This window comes from Larus michahellis, chromosome 9 (genome assembly GCF_964199755.1).
Source record: "Larus michahellis chromosome 9, bLarMic1.1, whole genome shotgun sequence".
NCBI classification, from domain to species: domain Eukaryota; kingdom Metazoa; phylum Chordata; class Aves; order Charadriiformes; family Laridae; genus Larus; species Larus michahellis.
The window spans coordinates 49,564,509-49,581,096 of NC_133904.1; positions in this window are offsets into that span (position 1 = coordinate 49,564,509).

Below are 16,588 nucleotides of genomic sequence, written 5' to 3' on the forward strand. Positions count from 1 at the left end.
GTTTTCATCTTGCTGGCGGCTGGTGCTTCTCCCAGGGAAAAGCTCAGCCCTGCTGGTGCCACACATCCAGCCCCCTCCCCATCCCACAACACCCGGCACAAAGGGGAGCCCCCATGGGCAGCCCCGGCGCACCCAGCGTTGCCTGTCCCGGGTGCTCAGACCCAGGCGACCGGCTGTGGAAATGAGCGCTCTTCTCCGGATCACATTTTCTATTTGCCTTCGGAGCATCAAGCTGTGACATCTCCTGTTCTCCTGCTTGTGGGAAGCAGCTAAAAGCTCACTTTTCCAGAAAAGAAAGGTACAAGTCTGAGGAATTCATACAGCTTCATAAGCTGGGCTTGAAGAAAACTTTCAGATGCATATTAAAAATAAATAATAAAAAATATTGTAATAACCACAAAATCCAGGGGCAGCAACTCTGACGTGCCTGTATGTGCATTTCCCAGGGATGAGGGTAACACCTCGCAGCCCTCAGACCTTCTTCCCCCAAAACCCACCTTTTACGATGTATCAGCCCTTAAATCTTAACAAACAGCCCACCGCACCGGGCTGCTTCTTCCCTCTGCTAAATCAGCCCCTGCCGACAGCCCCGCAGCCAGCCCAAGGTGCATTGCACAATGCAGTTTCCCCTCTTTCCCCTCCCTCCCAACAATATCGTTTCCATTTTCTTCAGCTAAAGCTGACCGTGGGCCAAAAATCCCTGCGCACTGAATCTGTGACTGGTCAGAACCACCTCGTGCACGTACCCACCGTCCAGCCGGAGCTCCACACCTCCTTGGCTGCTTCCACAGAGGTGACCACGCTGCAAGAAAACCAGCAAACCATGAGCTGTTAAATGACCCAGAGAGAACATGGGGACGCTTCTACTTTCCATAAAGATTCCAGGATTTTTATATTATTTTTTTCTACGGCCTAGGATGAAATCCAGACCATGGCTACCCCTCACCAGCTGACCACCGGTGGTTGCTACGACAGCGTGGTTCTGCCCTGTCTGCGGGACAGTAGATAGCTCTGGCCCTTTCTGACCCACTGACTTTTGAAACTGGATTTTGGTGTTTGATTGCCAGTGGTGTCATCACAGAGCCCTGAGCAGCAACGGTCCCAGGAGGCTGGCTGCATGCCCACAAGAGAGAAGCCACCTACAGCTATATGGACACAGCAGCTGTTTCACCACCCATCCCTCCAGAGACATCCTCAGCTTCAGCATCTCCCTCCCTTGCCAGGGCGGGGAGGAGGCCGAGAACACACCATCTCCCCACCCCGCAGGACCATCACCCCAGCAGCTCTAGGCTCCTCTTGATAAAGAGCCTCCAAAAAAACTTCTTACCCAGCAGAGGAACGTCACCGCTGCTCATCCCCACGTCAGAGCTGCCACCCTTCGCCCCCCTTCCCCCAGGCAGGCCCAGCAGCAAGAGCTCTGCCAGCTCAGGGCCAGGAGAAGACCTTCACTGCCCCTTTAACCAAGGGGAATGGCACCCATTCGCACCCCTGAGCGAGGTTTGCGGGATCAGACCCTACGAGCAGACGCTCCCTCGAGGAGCACCCTGTGCACCCTCACCGTGCTGCTTCTTTTTTCGCGTGCGCCGCAGCTGCTGAGCTCCGGGCAACCCTTGGCTCCTGCTCCCGGGCTTTGCTGGGAGGCGGAAGGAGCAGAACCAGAACTGGGTTCATTTGAGTAGAAACCTAAAAACTGCAGAAAACACTGAGGATGCTAAAATCAGCAGAGATACCTTAAATCCTGCTTACACCGGGGAAATTCCCAGGTACTTGCTTCCAGTGCTCTGCAGAGAACTCAGTGACTGAAGTTGCCAATGTTGCCGATGTTGAAGTTGACGATGGACAATTCTTGTCTCAAACAGGAGGTGATGGAGCCCAGGTGAGAAATAAATGACAGGAGCAAATGGACTTTCCTTTGACTATTACCTTAGGCCCATCAACAGATTAACAAACTTAAGGGACCACAAGGCCCGATGAAGGTATAGGCAGGACAAGAAAATGCTGAGCTGGCTTATTGATGTATTTTTCTGGGTCTAGGAAAAATTGGCAGCTTAAGGTGGCTCAGCTGGGGCCACAGGCGATGTGGTGGCCTCCCCGACTGCCGTCCCTTCCCTCCCTCCTCACCTCTGCCCCAGCAGATGCCTCCCTTCAAATACCATCAAGGACGTAACTGCCCCGGGGCCGCCTAAACACCGCTCCTTCCATAGCCCTCGAGTGAGAAAAAAAAAAAACAAAAAAAAAAAACCAAAAGCGATAAGGAATTAACAGCTTCTTGGAAACCCAAACAAAGTTTCTGTAGCGATGCAAGCGTCAGAAATTGTGCTCCTATAATTAAGACCCAAGTGCTTCCTGCTGGGATGCCTATAGGGAGCTCAGCCCCACGGCAATGCAAAAGCAGCTCCGGAACCGCTGGAGCTGCCTTGCGAAGGAGACCTCAAGCATCTGAAGGGGACCAGGTTTACAGCTGGGGCTTATGGACTGGGTTGGGTGGGGAGCGGGTTGCAAAAGCCCCTGTTTGAAACGAAATGGGTCATATCATCAGTCTCTTCTATTAGATACCCGCTGGAGGGATGCCCAGCCACCGCAGTGTTACCCCGTCCCATACCCTAAAGTCCTTTCTGCTCTCCACAGCCGCCCTGCTCTTGGTCTCCTACCTCCTCATACATGATGTGTGTGCTGAAATCAATGAAAACGCCAGAGCATAGAATCCTAGATCCTCATTTTTTAATTCAGACACCTTGGCCAGGTGTTACAAGCTCCTTTCCCCCTGCCAGAAGGATTAAGTCCTTTCATACTCCTAATTTGTTCCTTTTATCTTTATAAAGATCCATCAGCGTCTGGTTCGTTGTCTCCTTTCATTTTCTATTACATTGAGTTCAAATAGTCGGAGCTGAGAGAGGATGCGTGGCCCCATCACCCTTCCACCAAGGCTGGCCATCGAATCAGACCACTCGCCGGCTGCGGCTGGGCTGTGCTTTGCCTGGACGGCACCTTGTGCCATGTCCTTGCCCAGGACGGGGAATCCCAGGCACTGCCCGACTACCAACCCCCCCCGAGCCCCCGCCACAGCATGCAGGGCTGCCCCGCTGTGCCGACTCTTTTCCTTAATCCCCTGTGCTGCAGCTGGAAATACCCGCCTGTTTGTCGGGGGGGAGAAAGACCCAGCCCCCCACCCAACTTGGGAGTCAAATCCAAACACAGAACCTCCTAAAACCAGGCAGTTTCCCCATTTTGTCTGATTTTTCTGGTGCTCCCTCTGGCTTCCAGGTTGGACCTGGCGTGGGGTCGGGCAAACACCTGGGAGGAGGCAGGGGGAGGATTAAACTCACGGGATCCTGGCTTGCGGTCTCAAAGGAGACAGGCACTGGGTGGCTTAGTCCAACACCCAATTTTATAGCCTACAATTAATTCAAGTGGCCCGTAGGCCAGGCGGGATGGCCCTGATGGCCCCATGGATGGGGACAGCTTCCACTTCACCACCACCAGCACGATGCTGGGTAAAGGGCGGTGGGCTGGAAGGTACAGCCTGGTGCCCACCAGCGGCATTTATTCTACCGTTTAAATAAAGCAGCTTTGGCCACACCAGAGTGCGGTGCAGCAGCAGGAGGTGACCCCTCTGCCCCCCCCGCGACCCCGGGCCGGGGAGTGAATGTCCTCAGCCTGGAGTTAGCACTGAGATAAGGCAGTCCGCCTAGAGCAGGAGAGCAGAGACTTTGGAGGTTTTTCCCATTTAAAGTTTCAATGGCGGGAGGATGGGGCAGAGAAATGTTCTGCTCTTGAGCACATCACCAAACCACACTCATTAACTCCTGATTCGCGCTATAACGAGGGAGGGTTCATTTGTGCTCCTTGTCCCCCCTTTCACCAACCCGGGACACGTGCTGGGTTTATTCACGGGTGACTCCTATTCTTGCCCTGGGCTTTGCTTATTCCTCCTCTGCAAGTATAATGTTTTAGGGAGGGGAAAGAGAGCCCAGGAGTGTGTTCCCGGACCAACCAACGCAGGAGCCCTGCCGGCATCGCCCACACCCCGAGAGCCTGGGGGTGGCAATCCACAGTGGGAAACAAATTAAGGATGGGAAACCTGGAGGAAAGGATGAAATCCCCAAGGCGAGAGCTGAGCACGGGGCACGTCACTGGGGTGGCTCCGCTTCCGCGGGAGCTCAGATGGTTTTCGCAAAGTCTTCCGCGCTGCAATCCCCGGCTGATTCTCCGTAACTCAGCAGAAAGTTTGCATAGATGTATTTCTTGACGTCTCCACTCCACTGCCCGGTCCTTTGTGGGGAAGGTCTCTTTATCTTGCGGCACCACTGATGCGCTGCTCCGTTTGTAGAGGTTTGTATATACGGTGCTTGCTCGAGCATCCGCCGTACGGGTCTTCTTGCACCCCCTTTTCTGCCCTCCCGAGCGTGGCGTAGACTTCAGCTGTGTGCGTGTGGCTGTGCCCTGCAGCAGGCGCGGCTCCACCCGGGATCACGCTGAGGAGGATCTCGTCTTAACAAGAAACCAGCTGGCAGAGGAGCAAACAACAAACAGCAACGAGAGTTCGCAGGTTCGCCCGCCGCCGCTGCTGCTCGGCGCCCTGAAGCTGCCCCGCGGAGACGCCGCCGCTTCTCTCGCCCTTGCGCGACGGCAGACGGGCATTTCTGACAGCGGCCCGCGATGTCCACCGTGGCAGGGTTTGGGATGTGCCGGTGAAACTGCTCTTTGCTGAGCTCAAGCCTTGCGCTGGGGGTCAGAGCCCAGGCTCCTGCCCCGTGCCCCCAGGAAAGCATCCCACCAGCAGCCTCCCCGGCTAGCAGTGGCCACGGGGCCAGCTGGAGAATGGCAGGACTGCTCAGCCATACCGCAGGCCAGGTGGGAAAGGGAGGCTGGGGGTTTATTTTATGCAGTGGACCCGAGGAGCATGCGTGCCCGAAGCGGGCAGAGCCCTCAGCGGCTGCAGGAAGGGACTTGCCGGCAGAGCCGTGGCGTGGGAAGCGTGGCCGGGCTGAGTCACCCCGTGTCGCCCCGGCCCCGCAGAGCCCATCCCCTGCACCCGAGCTGCTCTTCCAGGCTCCAGCTACCGCAGGGCTCTCACACGGGACTGCCAAGGAACAACGCTGCCCCAAAATCCACAAGAAAAGGTTCCCTTTCTCCTCTTCATCCCCAAAGAACAGCCAGCCCCTAGAAACCCTCTCCCTCTTTCTAAGCAGCTCAAACATGCCTTAACAGTCCTTTCCTCTCTGCTTGCCATCCCCAGAATCCCTATTCTTCAACGATTTTCCCCAAACAAGGCTCTCCCAGAGCTACCATCCAGCCCCTGAGCCCGGCCGCAGCCTGGGCTGGGCAGGAGGGACAGGGAGCAAAAGGCAGGGCCCCAAGCACCAAGTGGGAAAACAAGGAAACATTTCCACGTATTAACTTCATTTCCTTCATTTCCTCCGGCCCGGCAGCCTCGCCGGTGGGTTATTAATAGCACGGTGCAGACGAGCACCGGGGCTGGCCCAGGCTCCAGCCTCCCAGCGCCCGCCCCGATGGCCAGCGCTCCCAGCACCCCTCCGTGCCCGGGAGAAGATGGTGCCACCGGGATCCACTTGCAAAACACGTGGAAAACCCATGTCCCTCGCAGCTGCATTGCAAATACCCCGCAAGAAAATGGCATTGAGGAAAGAGCTGGGAAACACCCAAGTTTTTGCTGCTTCCCCAACTTGGGATGCTGGAAACCGTGTTTTTAACCACCAAAGCTCCTGCAGTCTCATCATATTGTATTTGTGGAGGGATAAACTATGGTCTCCTGCGTTTGCAAAGCAAATGCCGCTGGGATCCGGTGCAGCAGAAGGAGCAGAGGGGAGGCAGGCGAAGGCCAGGCTGCTGCCCAAGCCGGAAGCGTGCCCCAGCAGCACCCACAAAAGCAAGACCCCCCGATAGCTCCATCACTCACAAGACCTGAATTCATGGTGGCAGGAGGGGCAGTAGAATGATGCTACAGCCCCGGGGCGAGAGCGCTGCCCCAGTCAGCCGGAGACCACCATAGCCCAAAACCAGCCGGCTGGTGACTCTGAAAAGCTGCAAGTCCTACGCGATGATATCAGTCTCACTTCAAACGAGCGTTAATTCTGGGGCCAGAAGTTGGTGATTTATTTGTCAGGCTGCGTTAATTTACCTGTCTCACCGCAGCAGCGCTCAACCAGCTCCGCTTCCTACCAGCTCCTGCTCAGCTGCCAAATCCATTGCCCCTGATAAAATCACTGTTATTTGCTGTTTAAAAAAAAAATTTAAACAATCCCTTCATACACCTGAATGCACCAGCAATTGGGTCGTGCTCCTTTCTGGGGGAGGTTGGGCGATGCCCGGAACGGCTGCCGTGGGCAAACATCCCCGTGCATCCCTGCGCATCCGCAGACCAGCATCCCTGCGCATCCTGATGCATCCTTGTGCATCACACAGTGCCAACAACGTCAGCTCAGCCCTGTGTGAGAAACGGCTCTGCCAGCGGCTGCCGCACAACCAGAAGTGGCTTCGGTGGTTCCAACTGGAAAAAATTCCCTGCCAATTGATTCCTCCGTGGGGGAAAAAGCAACAGCTTTGCACAAGCCCCTCTGGGGTGGGCTGCCAAGGGTGCGATGCTGTGGCCACGGTACAGGTGTTGAGGTCACTTTAACCAAGGTTTAAGGCCAGTCCCAGAAAATGCTTGTTCATGGACAGTTTTGCCTCCATTACTTGGTGCCTGATGCTAAGCATCTCCCCTAAATCCAGATGCCAGCATCTCTCCTAGATGCTAGAAAATTGTAGTACTGGTTTTGTTCTGTTGAATGGAAAAACAGAGGTGAACCTCCCCCTGGGCGAGCCTGAGCTAACAAATCTACCGGATCCTCTCATTCTGGGGGTCTCATTGCATTCCCCTTTCTTCCTTGGCACAGGTCTCTCACTGCCCTCAAAACCCCCAAAACCAGGAGCTGAGGATGCTGTGCGGCAACCAAAAACATTCCCAGGGGTATCAATGTTATAAGAGAATTCAAGAAGAGGAAAAAAGCCCCTAAATAAGGGCTGGCAGTTGACGTGTCGCAATAAAACACCAAGTACACAGTGCCCGAACCCGCCCTGCTCACTAATGCTTCGTTACTCACTGCTCGTTACCAACGGGACATCACCTGCAGACCAGCAGCTTGCTCCAGCGTTAAGAAGCACCTGAGCAGACATTTCTTTGGGTCGATATTGGGGGATTTTCTAAAACAGAGCACGGCAAAATGACACAACCACGTCCCCACAGGGGACTCGGTGCTGCGATGGGTGGGAGCCTGGAGAAGCCGTGCTGTGCCGTCCCCCCGAGGCACCCCAGCGAGCAGCCACTGAGCAAAAACAACATGACGTGAGGCCAGGAGAGACATTTCGGGTGCAGAATAGGAGCAGCAAGACCCGGCTTCGCTTCAGGCCCTCGAACCTCAACACTTCCCTGCAGCTGGTAGTGTCATGCTAATGAGGAATCTATAGGCACACACCAGGGAGATTTCTTTTTTAGACTGGTTCGTGGGGATTTTTTTGGAAGAAACAATAGCAGAAAACGGCACTCCTCCCTCCCTGGGGCTGGCTCAGTTCCAGATTTCACTTTTTTCCTCCCCTAGTTTCACAGCAAGAGGCACTTTATTATTGCAAGCAAATGATTTATCCAAAAAGGACTAGGAGCCTGTAGAAGGTAACGGCACATCCTTGGCGGGACGTTAACATGCACACGGAATTTCACTTCCCCACGTTGCAAAAAAAAAAAAAAAAGCACAGGGGAAAAATGTAGCAGAGCGCGGCGGGGAAGCGGGAGATGAGATCAAACGGATCAGATCAAACGGAGCAAACCTCCCGATCAAAGCCAACACGACTTCGCGCGTCACCGTTCAACGGCAACGACCCGGGGCGGAGGAGGAAGGTCCTCAGACATGCTGGAAACGCGTGCGGGCACCGACATGTGAGTTCCTGCCTTTTCTCGCCGAGCCTTGTGCGAGAAAGCGCCATTTCTTCCCAGCGCTGATCCCTCTGCACGGACACGCAGGCAGGATTCGCCCTGGGAGGAAGGCAGGGCGCAGCGCCCGGGGCGCTGGAAAGGCATCTACCAGGGCTGGAAGAGAGAGGTGTTGTTACAAAGCCCCATTGTACGGGGTGGGGTATTCCCGAGGAAAAAAAAAAAAAGAGAGAATCAGGGTGGAGCCAAGCACAGGAAAACTGAATGAAGGAGAAATTACCCAGGGAACAGAGAGGAGCAGGCAAAGGGAAGCAGCAAATCCCTACCTCTTGCATCACTGGAAAGGGATTAACCAAGGCACAAGCTGAAGATGGAGCACAAACCGCAGCGCCCGGAGCCGGAGCCTGCGTTACACGGGGAGCAGCTCCCCACACGGATGGCCAAGGGGGAACCAAGCTCACCACCACCTCCCCAGCAGCAGGAGAAACCTTCTCTGCAGGTCCGGTTGAAGCAGCACGGCCTCACTCCCCCACCTGCACCCACCCTTTGGAGATGCCAAGTAATGCCCTGGAAACCTTCCCGTGCATTTCCGAAACGTGGGGAAGAGCAGGGAGTCTTCCTCAGCCAGCTCTTGGCGCGAGAACAAACATAGCCAGCCTCGTGTGGCTTTATAAAGGATTGGTTTATTTATACGTTGGCGGGTCTCTGGCATCCTGCCCTTTTGACATCCCTTCTCCAAACACGGCAGCTCTTGCCGGGCCCCAGAGCACCCTTCAGGGGTATGTAGGGACATCTGAGGTCAGCAGGGATGACACCGACTGCACTGGCCAAGGGCCAGGAGTGATCACCCAGCTGGCAGGGCAGGGGCTGGCCCCATGGTACCTCAGCAAGGTGAGCAGGACAAGGATGGTGGCCAAAGCCAACCAAGGCACGTTCATGCTGATGAGGTGGCTCCACGGTCAGGCTGGGAGGTCAACCCATGTGTCAGGGTCTGGATCAATGGGGTCTGTATCCAGGAACAGGATGGGATAGGATGGAACAAGAACGAGCTGGAGCACTGCAAGACAGCCCAGGGAGGGCTAGGGAGCCAGGGCTGATCTTAAATGTGCTCCTGGGCCCATGGGTGTGGGTCCCAGGTGAGGCTGCTCACGGCCATTAACAGCTATTAGCGCCCTCAGGGCCCTGGCAGCCTGACTCCAAAGCTGTCCTACGGGAAAGCAGGAAGAGAGAGGTGCCATGGCCAAAAAGGATGAGCCGATGCAGTGGGAGCTGGGGCTCAGGGAGAGCCCAGCCATGGCTGGGGCCCTCGTGGCTCTCAGCAGCCCCTGTGGGGACGATACAAGGGTAGCACAAGCCACCACCACCTTTGCTCTGCCCTGTTGGGCCAAATCCGCGCGCCGCATCCATGGAGCAGCAAGTGAAGCCCAGGCATGGCGAGAAACAAAAGATCTGACCCAAAAAGTCCAAATGTGTCCCATCCAACATGAGCACAAATCACGGAGAAATCCTCCCCGCCGGTCCCCGGGCTGGGAGAAGCTGAGCTGCTGGGACCAGAGTGTTTCAGTTTCCAACTATGGAGGCTGAGTTTCAGCAGGCTCCATTCACTGCAACAAACAGAAGAACACACACAATAAACAAACAAAAAAACCCACAAAATTCATAAACAGCATCTGTAAGGTCTGAGCTGTGTCAGGCAGACGCGGGTTCCGTGGCTTTCCTTTAGCTCAAGCCATTTCACCATGCTGAGCGTGCAGTGAAATCCCTCTGTTTCTCTCGTAGGATTTCTTTCCTCAAGTCCTGTTTTTCAGACTCAGCCTTAATCACTTTTTAATCATATTTGATTCTTCTTTGCCTTCGGCATTTCTTAATCTTGGAGATGCTTCCCATAAAACAATTGTGCCTGTCATCCCTCCTGGGGCTCCCACACAGAGGCTGCAGATGTTATTCAAATGAACGTGTCCTTCACGTTAGCGGCTTCTCCAGCCTTGGAAACCAAGGGGAAAAGTTCATTGCTGCCTTCAGCTCTCGTACCATTAGTCAAAAGCCAGAGCAGCCAGTTGAGGAGTCTTGACTGGTGTGGAACACAGCTTGGCTTCTCCTCCCCAATGGACTTCTTTCCTATGGTGGTTGTAGTCAATGCAATTTCTGGAGGAACTCAGATCCACATTTATTGGGGTGGGGGTTTTGGCAAACCTCTGCTTAAAACCATCTCTCATTAGCCGAGGGCAATGCAGGGGCATCTAATCATTATTCTTCAGTTATTCTGCCATCTAGAAGAGCTGCCTTTGACTAATAATAAAACCATAATTACTATTTCTCTACCTGGGACCTGAGGACAGGACCGGCCCCAAGCCTGGTTGGCAGCGAAGGCTGGGAGCAGCCAAGGCTGGACCCTGCAGAGCCCAGCCCTGCCCTTTGCAATCGCTGGCGGTGGCTATATGGGAAAAGTGATGCTATTTAGACATGGATCTCCTCGTTGGTTTTACAGAAGGTCCAACTCAGATGTAGAGAGGTAACCAGTGCTTCATTTCTTACCCCTATCTGGAGAGGAAATCCTCAAAAAGCTCAAAAGAGTCTTAAAGTCAATGGGAGCCGGCAGCTAAGGTCATCTTTTGCCCTCTGAAAATCTTCCCCTGTGGTTTTGGAATGCAGGTGGCAAAAAATGAACTCTTATTCACTTCATCGTCACATGTGCTCGTGGCAAGGTCTGATTGCTGATGTTTGAGGTGCAGGAGCTCTTCATGACATGTGTTAAAGCTGTCTGCACGCTCAGGTTGGGCATTCCTAGCTCTTTGGCACCTGTAGCTAACCTTGTACTTAAGTGTCCTTTGCTGAAGTGTTTCCACCAGCTGGAGATCTCAGCTGGAAGGGATCCCACAGCCGTGCCTGACAGTCTGTCTCACCGTGACCCTGCTCAATGCAGCGCTGACTGCACTATCCTGTTCCTGATGTACAGCCACCCTTCGGCCCTGTTTCATCCTTCAACCTTCATCCATGGTTTCCCAACCACAGCTCCACTTCCAGTCCAGACCTGGGTCAAATTGCGCTGCCTTGGCTTCACCAGGGCCTTCACGGTGCCTTCTTCTGGCTCCCTCTCCTTTCAGCGGGGCTGGAGAGCAGAGCCACACCGGGGACTCTTCTTCCCTTACTCATAAGGGGACAACAAAGGGGCAGTTTGGTCTCCTCCATCTCCCCAAGATCCCACCCAGGAGGGGACAGGGTGCCACCGCAGAGGATGGAGACATCCCTGTCCCCAGGCACTCCCCCCTGCAGCCAGGCTGAGCCCGTCCTGCTGCTGACACTCTGTGTCCCAGCCCTCCCTGCTTCGGAAGACAGACTTTTTTCTTTTTTTTTTGGCAGAAACAGGAGGAAATACATGAAAAGCTGGTGCCTGGGAGACGGCAACCTCTGTCCTCCTTCCGCTCCGCTTGCCGGCAGTGTCTCCCTCCAGCCCCCACAGGAGATGTGTCCCAGCCACACGGCATCTCCTGCTCCATGGGCCATCCGGGCCCAGCCAGGGAAAACAAACGCTCCCAGGTGAAAGTTGTTTTATTTCCACACACCCCCTCCCAGTTACAAGCTGGTGGGACCGGCAGGAGGGAAGCTGGGTTCAGGGTTTCCCCAACTGGTCCACCAGGGCTGTGGCAGGGCTTGGGCTGGTCAGTCCCTCGGCTGAAAACACCTCGTGGGAGGGAGAAGGATGCGGGGAGGGAGGAAATCCGGCTGCTGGACACTGGGAGCTCCCAGCGAGCGAAACAAGGCGATAATTGGATTTATAATAGAACACAATCCTTCAGGCTTCTCCTTACGGTCTGCAGGAAGCCCTTATTCATGCCTAACCTCCGAAAGTGCACCGGGGAGGCAGTTCGCAGAGCGGTGCCCTGCGGGTACCCGGACCGGAGGGTTGGAGCAGAGCGGGATGGCATCCCGCATCCTCGGACCCCACGCTCACCGGTGGATGATGCCACCAGCTCCAAGTGCAGCGTGTAAGAGAGTCTGCTTGAACCTTTGTAAAACGCAGAAGAAGGAGAAACAAAAAGATAACCCAGCTGTTACACAGAACAGAGAGCTAAAATAGTAATAGTGTGTACATCTTGCTGACACGCAGATGGCTTTTAAAAATAGGACACGTTTTCAGGCTCCCCGACCAAAGGGGATGACCAAAAATCACCACCTGCCCAGTCCCTGGGGGAGAGCCCCCTGGTCTCACTGGTGGCACTGGGCTCAGCAGGTCCCTGATGCCCTCTGGTGCCCGAGCACGCCGCGATGGTGGCTTTGACCACCCGGGTCCTGCTCAGCTACGAAGCCACAAGGATATGGGACCCGCACACAATGTGTGGGAGCTGTGGGTGATGCAACCGCGCAAACCCCCTGCTGCTCCCAGCGCCTGTACCCCCCTCGCACACAGATGTCCTGCACATGCGGGTGGCACCGAAGCCACCAAAACCCTCCGTGGTCCCCAGTCCCCTCCTTGGCCCTCCTTCAAACAAGACATACACAACCAAGAAGCTCCCAGGGCCTTTGTTTTGTTTTTTCTTCTCCTCTTTTTTTGTGGCGTTGATGAGGGACAGTGAAAACGCTGATGCGCACGGATTCGAGGCGACAACGGCTTTTCATCCTCAGCGTGCGGCACTGCTGCGTTCATCCCATGTGTATGCACGTGGCCACCACTGTGTCCCCACGAAAGCAGCACTCATGATCTCAACCAGACATGTCGGTGTCCAAAACCCCTCTCTGCTCTCTTGTCAGCTTGCTCGGTGGAAAAATAGGTGGGGAAAAATAGGGAAAAGTGAAGAAACCTGTAAGGAAGCCCAGGTGGGTGGAGTAGACACACACAGAGGTGGGCATCCAGCCGACAGCGCTGCAAAGCCATCAGGTTTGTGTCCTTCCAGCATGAAGAAGCCTGGCTGTAGTATTTTATAGGGCACCACGTATCTTGCCGTGGGGTTATGACTCGGAGCTGATGATGCTCGGGCGACCGGGGGGAGCACAGACCTGCAGAATCGTGAAGCTCCAGCTCGTCTCCACCTTTCCTACTATGTCCCTAGAAAGCGCTCCAAGCCCCCAGGCTGCCTTTGGGGCTTTCGGGAGGACTTTGGGGGAGACCTGGCTCAGCATCACTCCAGCCCAGCAACTGCAATAACTGAGCTCTCCCTTAGAGGTCAGCCCAGTATCAAAAGTGGTCCCAAAATCCGCACACACAGACAAGAGTCCTGCAAAGAGCAGGTCATTTGCCTAAAAAAAAGCCATTCAGGGAGGGCAGGGGATGGTCTCCAACACTTGCAGCCCCTCGCCTTGCTGTTGCCAAAAGGTGTTGCCAAAAGCTGGGCTCTCCCACCTGCTCTCCAGCTCCTTTCCACGCTCCGGCTGCTCTGAACCCCGTGTCTACCCCTGGTCAGGGGAATTTCCCTGCTAGGGAAAAGCCTGGCTGGCTCCAGAGGATGGCTTTTGGGGAGCAGGAGGACCAGAGGCTGGTCTTGCTGCTGCTGCAATATTTCCCACGGGCAAAGCAGCCAGGACACCCGCTCAGCAGCCTAACTCCCCCTTCCCCTCTTCTGCTTCCTAACAGGCAAATACAACTCAACAAAAATACTCACCATCCCTCCCCAAAAAGCCGTCACTGGCAGTTCATGTGTCAGAAAGAAAATAACTCTTTTGTTTTTTTCTTTCCCCAAATCCCTCCAGCATAAAACAGATCTCAGCATTGTACTAAAAACAGATTGAAAATAAACCTTCAGCATGGAGCCCCTGCTGGCGGGTGGCACCCAGCCCCGTAACATCAGGCAGGACGGGATGGGAAATGGTAAGTGCCGCTAGAGATGGATGGACGAGGCCACGGGCATAGGGAAGAAATTCAATCAGCTGTCCCAGGAATGACAGCAAACCACTTGCAGGACCTTAGGTGGAGCAGAAGATGGAGCCGGGTGCTGCCACCAAGCTGCAGGTGACACAAAGGCCACCCCACTGCTCCCCTTTGGGCCAGGGGGATGCGGAGCATCGCTGTATCGCTTGTGGGCTCCTGCAAGGAGCTGCTTCAGGCTTCCTGGGAGCATCCGCAGCCCCTCGCCAGGGAAGGAGGTGGCAGCCCTGTGCTGTGGCGCTTCTGGCCACAGCAACCAGCACCCCGTCCCTCCGGCCACCTGCAGCTTGTCCCCCCTTTTCTTACTTACAGGAGCTCAAGTAAAGCCTGAAAATGCAAAATGAGGGTAACCTAAAAGAGGCATCAATAGAAAGTAAATAAAAACCTCCACACTTTTTTCTACATTAAAAAAAACACCCAACAACAAACACAAAATGCACAGAGCACCAGCGGGTTTGAGGGGCTGGTGGCTCATTTTCGGATCCCTCGCTCGGCAGCGCCTGTCTCCTGCGCAGACTGGTGGCAAAACAGGGAAAGGAAAGGGATTTAAATAGAAAGCAATTGCGTTGCTGCTGCTGCCCGCTGCTCAGCCCAGATGGGACTTCAGGATGGGGATTATCCCGGCGGGATGCCGGAGCAGCTGGCAGGGAAAGCGGATGCTCAACCCAGCCGGCAGAGACTCGTGCAGGAGAGGAACCATGGGCGTTGTTAAAGCTTGGCCTCACGATCTCTGGAGGGAGGTAAGAGCTGGTCAGACTCAGAATCAGAAGGGCTACATGGCCACAAATACCTGACAACTGCACAGATTAATGAGCTGGCTGCTAATTATCCCAATAATTGGTCCCCCCAGTACCCGCATCATTGCTGAGCTGCGTCCCCAACCTCCTGGAGCCCCACAGCTGCCCTACCTGTCCCACCCCTTCCTCCGCCAAGGTAAAGTTCACAATCTCTTTGTTAGTTTTTTTTTAATTAGTATCCTCAGCTGAGACTACATCAGAGCCATGTTCAGCCCCAGAAAGATGCGTTTTGATCCAGCGTCTGTAAAACAAGAGTCATGAGGAAGCCTGCAAGTGTTACAGATGCCGATGTTCCTTCATGGAGCGATGTTGTTGTGTCAGGGCTTTTAAAATTACTTTGGAGAAAAAAGGGAAAAAAAAAAAGAAACACTTCAAAGTGTGAAATACATTTGCATGATGACAACTGACTTCCCAGTGTGTTTTTTCAGTAGGGCCTTGTTTGCAGTGAACGAGTCGATTTGTATTTACTAGTAGGCAATTAAAGCTGAAGGTTTAAAGCATCCCTGGTGGGATGGCCCATCCCAAGCGCTGATCATGCTGTCCTCACCAGCAACACTCCTCTACCACGGTCAAAAGCTTCTCCTGTCCTGTGTCCAGCAGGAAAGCAGTGGGAGAAGGAGAAAGCAACACAGGGACAAGGTGAAATCCATCTCCCGCAGCATCTCTCTGCCAATCTGTGCCCCGGTGGCTTCCAGCATCCCCTCTGGTAGCCGGTCACCTGCACCCATCACTCTACCAGAGAGCTGTTACTCGCTGCGGGTGAAGCCAAGGGGAATACGCCCCAGGCACCACTGACAATGTGGCATTAAACACCTGCAGTCGTCAGCGTTGCCAGCAGCCCCCCAGATAACCCCAGTCCCCACCAGGGACCCCCACCCGGCACACCAGGCTTTGCCATTGCCCCGGGAGAAAATGCCATTGCAGCTTTAGGAGTCTTAGACCTCAAAAATGGGATTTGGAAAGGCAACCCGAGTGCTTGGGGAATATATTTTAAGCTCAGAAGCATGTAGGATGCAGGAAGGATGCTTGGAGTAACAACCCGGTGGGCTGCAAAGAGGTTAGAGAGGATCACGACTCCAGAGGGAGAATGTGAAGACTAAGATGAGATTTGAGCTCATGGCCAGGAACCACCGAGTCCCACCAGGCACACAACCCTCGCCCCTGCCCGTCCTTTCAACTGCTTTTTTTTTTTTTTCCTTTCTGGATAAGGTTTTCATCCTCTGCACGGAGAGCCCTTGGCAGCGCTGACCCAGCCCCACGTTTCGTTTTTCCCAGCTGACTGATGACCTTCCAGACCTCTGCAGGAAAATCATTGGAGCCCATCAATCAGCGGCAGTCGGTGCCTGCCCTCTGTCCCCCCCATGCCTGCCTGGTTTTTTTTTTACCTCCCTAAATTCAGTTAGGGATGATCAGGAGCTTCTCCCCCGGAGACACACTGGGCTGGTGGCCTCTCCCCCGTGATGGTCCCTTGTTGTCAGAGATGGCCTTAGCTGCTGCCTTTGTCCCTTGATGTCCCCACAATGGGGAGGCCACACCAGCACACAGTCCTGCAGGACAGCTGTTGGGGACAGCAGGGACAGAACTGCCCAAACCCTGGCCTCAAACCCTCCTTCACCTTCTCCCCCAGCTCCTATTTCGGGCAAAACCCACCAAAGCTGTGACCGCCACCAACCTTCCCTGGTGACAGGGTCAAACCTCCTCCCTGGGGCAAAGCAACCAAAAGGCCCTTCTTTAAACCCAAAGGGAAAGCCGCTGCCTCACCCCGCTGCGCCCTGCCGGCGGCTGCACCCCGGCTCCATCCGACCCAGGGAAAGCCTTTCCCTTGGGCTAGGGGGCATTCCCAGTTGAAATCCACCAGCCAGCCAGAAAACAAGGCTATGGGTGCAGCCCGTGGTCCTGCCCTGCCGCGCTGATCTCCGACAGCCCCCCACACCTCCTGCCCTCCCCGCCTGGTCCCGGCACCCGGGGACGGAGACCTCCCAGGCTCTGTCCTTAAAGCTC